The sequence below is a fragment of the Sebastes umbrosus genome, chromosome 10 (assembly GCF_015220745.1).
Source record: "Sebastes umbrosus isolate fSebUmb1 chromosome 10, fSebUmb1.pri, whole genome shotgun sequence".
NCBI classification, from domain to species: Eukaryota; Metazoa; Chordata; class Actinopteri; order Perciformes; family Sebastidae; genus Sebastes; species Sebastes umbrosus.
The window spans coordinates 31,282,155-31,288,712 of record NC_051278.1 but is presented as its reverse complement, the minus strand read 5'-3'; the positions used below and the strand labels follow the sequence as shown (position 1 = coordinate 31,288,712).

The following is a 6,558-nucleotide window of genomic DNA, read 5'->3' as shown; positions in this document are numbered from 1 at the left end:
GATAGAAACGAAGATGAGACACACACAAAAAAGGAGGAAAGAACCAAAAACAAAAACAAAAACAAAAAATAAGTAAACAAACAAACAAAAACAAAAAACCTAATTATAAGTTGTGAATTATATGTAATATGGGGTCAGCAGTTTAAAACTTCAATGTCAGTGGTATCCATTTTTTCTTTATAGATTAAAAAAGGTCTCCATATAGCATCAAATTTCTGAGCACACCCTCTTCTAGTATAGCGAATCTTCTCAAACACCAAATTACGTATGAGATCTTTAATCCACATCCTAAAGGTTGAAGGGTACTTCTCCTTCCAATTAAGAAGTAGAAGTCGTCTAGCTTAGAGAGATGCAGAAGCTTTAATATTCTTTGCCTGGCGACTAAGATGTATGTCTTGTGGTGCTACTCCAAATACTGCAGTAATAGCAGAAGGTTCTATGGGTACTTCCAAAACATCGGAAAAGGTTTTAAATATTGACTGCAAGAAACTATTTAGTTTTGGACAAAACCAGAACAAATGTGAGAGTGTGGCTGGTGCTCTCCTGTATCGGTCACACATACGGTCGATAAGAGACAAATATTTCTTTGGTCCTGTTTAAATTGCACCATGAATCACACAAATATGATGTTTGTCAATTTAAAACATAATTTTGCAAGTCAAGAAAGTCTCAGTTTGTCGTAGCATCATTTAGTTTTGTGTGAAACCGCTCAGTGAACTACATCTCTCGTGTCGCACAATATACGTCACCAACACTAGCTGGCTAGCTAACTTAGCTATGACCACGCACAAGTGAAACGTTATCTTACCTGATGTGTTTAATCCAGCAACTCCTGGTCTTTCTATCAGCCAGGAAGAGAAAGAAGGATTAGACCCGTTGCTGGTGTGAGTTCATGAGAACAAGTAACAGAGGTGAAGTATTTAAGAATCATTTTAGATTCTCAGTTAGACTTTAGAAGTCATGCTAAAAAGATTTGTAAAACGATAAAGACTAACCTTAGCTGTTTTAGGATGATAAGAAATTGCTGGACATTTGACTGTGCTATGCTGTTTCTAAATTCAATGATTTTCTTACATATGTCCTATGGTTTGGCTGCCTGGTCCCAGGCCAACCAGTCTGTAAGGTACCATCATTGCCGCATTTTGAGTAAATACAAGATGTTACGTTTTGCAAACTTTAATGATTTTCATTATGTAAAGTTTGTGTTTAAAAGTTTGAACGGACTTGCTCCTCTGCCTTTCTGCAAATACATCATGAGACTACAGGGCTGTAGCAGATCCACCAGTGCAGCTTCAAGTGGCGACTGTAAAGTTCAATTCTGCAAAACATCTTTTGCTCAGACAACTTTTTCTGTGAAAGGAGCGAAGTCTTGGAACTCGCTACCTGATCACTTGAAATTTGCTGCAAACTTTACCACTTTTAAGAGAGCAACCAAATCCTGGTTAATTCAGTGACAAACCTGTGTGTACTCATGTGTAGTTTTTAAATGTGTGCTTTATTGTATTTATTTCTTTTTCCTGTACTCATTCCTGTTTTAATCTCTTATTTTCCACAAAAAGCCCTTCTAGTGACATATGTCGCAAATTAGCAGCCGCTATAAGCACTTTGATACTTGCATCAGATAGCCCTTTTTAAAGGGACTGTCTGTAACTTCTTACACGTATAAATCAATCCGTGTCGGTGTCCATGCGCGCTCGCGTGTGACTACGCTGTTCAGACTCAGACTCCAACACAAACTACACGGACGCACCAAAACCACAAAGCTGTATCTAGTGAAGCCCGTCTTGCAAAACAGCATTGGCTGCGGTCGGAGGACGCGGGGGAGACAGTAGCTTTGGTCTCCAGAACCGGAGTCTCTGCTGTACTCTGCTCCACTGCCTGCCTGCCTTCACTCACACACCGCACTCGTTCTCGCTCTTTCGCTCCACTCTCACGTGCATGCGCGCACACTACACACTGCAGATGAGTTAGTTTAGCTCTGAGAATATCTAGTGAATGTACAGTGGACGTTTGTGCAGAAATAAATGCTGCAGCTCCTCCAGACCAACAGAGGTTTCCCGTGTCTTGTGAAGTGACGGGGCTCCGCAGCGAGAAACGTTATCGTCTCCGACCAAAACTTCGGTGCCTCCCCTGTTCCCTCCGGCCGCGGTCGGGAGGCTGAGGCAGGAAAAGCCAACATTAGGATCAGCAGTGATTTATGGAGAGACCTTCGTCTGGTCAGCTAACATTACTGCCAAGCAGCTGAAATATAGAGTGATATTGTGCTTTTAGCTGACGTGTGTTGCCTCACTGTTTTGAGCGATGCTCGTTCATGTCTATGTAGAGCGAGCACAAGCGCGAGCAACAGGACGCTGACTTTCGTTGACTTAACGGCCACAGGTGTCGCTGTTAACAAGACATTTCTGATTCTTACAAACAGTCCCTTCAAGGTGTCTAGGTACTTTGTATTCGTCCCTATCAAAACAACCATGAAATGAAGAGAGGAAGAGAGAGAGCGACGCCACTTTCACGACTTTTGGGTTAGTCGTCTTTCTTATTATGTATTTTCACGGTCTGATACTTCAACAGTTTTACAACATTTTGCAACTTTATTGAATTGTAAAATTGTGTGACAAACATCATATGTGTGATTCATGGCGCAATTCAAACAGGATCAAAAAAATATTTGTCTAATTTTTTCCGAAATTAGTTGGTCCACTTGACGGCGCGGAACTTTGTGTCTTATTACTCACAGACTACTTGAACAGTAATGAAAATAATGTGATCCCTTGACAGATACAAGTGTCTGCTAACAATGATCGATGATCGAGGAGTACTCGAGCAGAGAAAGATTATGGACAGCAGTTGGAAACTCACACTTGTATTCCTCAACTGTGCTCAGGAAGGTTACATTCGTCATGTTCAGCCACTTCAGGAAGCTCTCCAGATTGCAATCGCAGAAGAACCGATTTGCAGCCAGGCTGAGGAAGCCGAGAGACCGAAAAGTCATAGGGTCCGGGGAGGCTAAAAAGTTGTTTGAGAGGTTGAGTGTTTTCAAGCTGACCGGAAAGATATCCGGCTGCAGATAGGTTAAGGCATTAGATGAGAGGTCGATCTCTATGATCAAGCCTAGACCGCTGAAAATCCCTTGTGGTAGAGTCGCAAGTGAGTTGAAGCTTAAATCTAGACTGAGCAGACTCTCTAGAGGATCAAACAGGTCAAGGCACGTCCCCTGCGCCCAAAATATTTGCAGGGAACTGCCATGAAGATCCAGCACTTGCAAACTATTATTCCAAGGTACTGTCACTTTCGGACTTAGTGTGCACCACTTGATGACGTTGCCGCCTTCGAAGAAATTCTGGAGACGATTTAAATTAGTTAAAATATCATAAACATCATCCAAGTTTGTTAATCTGTTGTCTGCAACGTTCACGTGGATGCTGTTCTTGCCCAATTCAACGATGTTCCTTAGCGATTTCAATTTATTGTCGCCCAAAAGAACATATTCTAAGTTTGGTAATGGCGCAGGAGAACTCAGGTCTCGCAGTGAATTTCCTGTCAGATCTAAAAATCGTAAGTTTGGAAGACCACTGAATGCTTTGTCTCCCAGTGCGCCAATGTGGTTGCAAGACAAATCCAGCACCCGAAGGTCTGTCAGATTTGTGAATGTGTGAGAATATATTTCTCCTAGGAGGTTGAATGACAGGTTGAGCATTCATAAATGTCCTTCGAGACCATCGAAGGCATTTTTGTTAATCTGATTGATTTTGTTCATGGAAATGTCAATAATTTTTGCATACTTCAGAGGACTTAAAAAAGCCTTATGCAGAGCAAATATATAGTTTTTAGACAGATCTAAAATGTTGACTGAACTGTAACTGAGGCCTTCGAAAGTGCTTTCATCCGGATCGGGAAGGTTGTCATGTGAAAAGCTTTTGCCCATGTGTCCAGATAATATAAGGTGATCAATCCGGGTACCCTGTATTGCTTTGAAAAATTGTCTTGATATGTTCACGTTGAACCCATTGTTGGATAAGTCAAGGATATTAAAGGTCATCCCTCTGAAAGGGTTCCCGCATTTTTCGCAGTCAAAACCTACACTATACCCAATATAAAAGTGATTGGATCGCAAGTTCAGGAGTTTGAAGTGTTTCCCCTGGAAACCAACAAGCTCATCTTCATATAATCTTTCAATCTGATTCAATTTGAGGTTCAGCTGTGTGAACTTTGTAAGTCGTGAAAAGAAAAGTCCTGGTTGGAGTCTCGCTATTTTATTACCAAAGAGATCGAGCGTTTCTAAGGACAAGAGTGGCTGCAGATAGCTGTCTGCTAGTATGGAGTCTGCCAGACTGCAATAATCCAAAAAGAGGTGTTGTAAATTGAACAGTCCTGCAAATGCCCTTGGCTCCATCTGAAGGCCAATATTGAAGCCCAGGACCAACTTTGTCAATTTTCTCTGCCTGAGGAAAGCGTTGTTCCGTATGACGAGCGGCACATTCTGCTTTCTGAGATCCAATAGTTGCAGCTGGTCATAGCCTCTGAGCGAGCTGCTGTTGATCTCACTGATGTAGTTCATCTCCAGGTAGAGGTGGGTGATGTTGGGAGGCAGAGCAGGAACCCAGTAGTGGTGCCGTGATGCGCAATCAGCCACAAGGCCATTCAAAGTGCATGATGGGTAGCATGTAGGTAGGCATGCATGTAGGAAGATTACATTATTTCTGTAAACAGAAAAAATGACTGAACGCTATAGTTAAAGGAATCGTTCATCTTTTCAGAGAAGTAGTTAGAGAAGATTGATACCACTCTCTCATCTGTACGGTAAATATGGAGCTGGAGCCAGCAACCGGTTAGCTTAGCTTAGCATAAAAACTCAAAACGGGGAAAGACCATGATTAAGCATTTGTTAAATCCATACAAAACATAACCAGTGAGCGTTAAGTGCTGGTGGGCAGATTTTGTCACTGTCGGACAGAGCCAGGCTGTTTCCCCCTGTTTGAAGTCTTTGTGCTAAGCTAAGCTAACCAACTGCTGGCGGTAGTTTCATATTTACCATACAGATATGAGAGTGATATCGATCTTCTCATCTGATTCTCAGCAAGAGAGTGAATAAGCATCTTTTTAATTTGAGTAAGCATATCAGACAAACTTTAGATTTATTTTTAAAGGTACAGTGTGTATGATTTGGCAGCATCTAGTGGTGTGGTTGCAGATTGCAACCAATTGAGTACCCCTAAGCTCACTCCTCCCTTTCCAAGACTGCAGTAACGCAAGACGCCGAGGGCAAAACTGTGGTTACGCTGTTCGCTTCATAACCATAATAACACAACTTTAGTAGCAACGGAATTCAGACTGCGGCTGGTGGTACCACGGTTTTGCACTCACAAGTTTCACAAGTGTGTTGGAGAACTATGGTGGCCTTTGGGTAACGTAAAAACGCAAAAGAATCTCTCTAGAGCCAGTGTTTAGTTTGTCCGTTCTGGGCTACTGTAGAAACATGGAGGAGCAACATGGCGGACTCCGGGAAGAGGACCCGCTCCCTATGTAGATATGAAGGAGTCATATTAACCTAACGAAAACACAATGACTCTTATGCTAATGAAACATAGTTGTGAGTATTATATCCATTTCTGCTAATAGATACTGTGCAGTGGTTAGCAATGTTGCCTCACAACAAGAGGGTTGCAGGTTCGAAACCCGGCTTGGGGCCAAGTTCTCCGGTTTCCTCCCACAGTCCAAGGACATGCAGGTTGGGTTAATTCTTGACTCTAAATTGTCTGGCGACCTGTCCAGGGTGTACCCCGCCTTCGCTCAATGTCAGCTGGGATCCTGAATCGCGACCCTGAATACTATAAGCAGTCACAGATAATGGATGAATGGGTGGATTTCTGCTAATAGATCCCCTGAAATGTTACATCCTTTAAATTCATTTCTGGTTACTTTTCTACTATCTGTTCCGTTTGGGAAAAACAAAGTAACAATCCGTTTTGAGCTCAGTGTTATACACATACCTGTAGGTATAAACCAATGAAAACCAATGAAAACCAGCTGAAGAGCCAGTGTCCACATACTGTCTTCGTCCTAACGAGCTGTCCAAAGAGAAAGTAAAAAATTAGCAAAGCTTAAAGGATGCGATGTTGTTGCATTGGCTCAGCAGTGCAAATAGAAGTGAGGACAGGTGAGGATTTAGTAAGGTACGTAGGAAAACAGGGAAACTGTGTCCGATTGTTTGCTTTGGCAGGTTCATGGTTCACTGGGTCAGCTTCAGTGTTACACCGCTCAGTACACAACCATTCATGCTTGATAGGAGCTTTCATAATAAAGCTCCATTTGAATAGTTGATATGTTTTCCTTGAGCTAATAACTGGAATGTGTCATATTGTAATGATTATTACTGCCGCTGCACCCCCCACCTGCCATATCAGATACTATTACACTTTATTATAATTAATATTTGAGGAGATAGATTTATAAGTCAGTTTAAAGTTTACTTCGCCTTCTCGTCACATTCAAACCCAAACAATTCAAGTAGATGGTACTGATCACTGATTTTACATTTGAAGTTCAGTTTACACGCCATGA

General features: G+C 41.9%; 1 pseudogene; it reads right to left on the bottom strand.

Moving 5' to 3' along the window:
* Positions 1-2,456: 2,456 nt before the first annotated feature.
* Positions 2,457-5,271, bottom strand: LOC119495309 (annotated as a pseudogene).
* Positions 5,272-6,558: the final 1,287 nt, after the last annotated feature.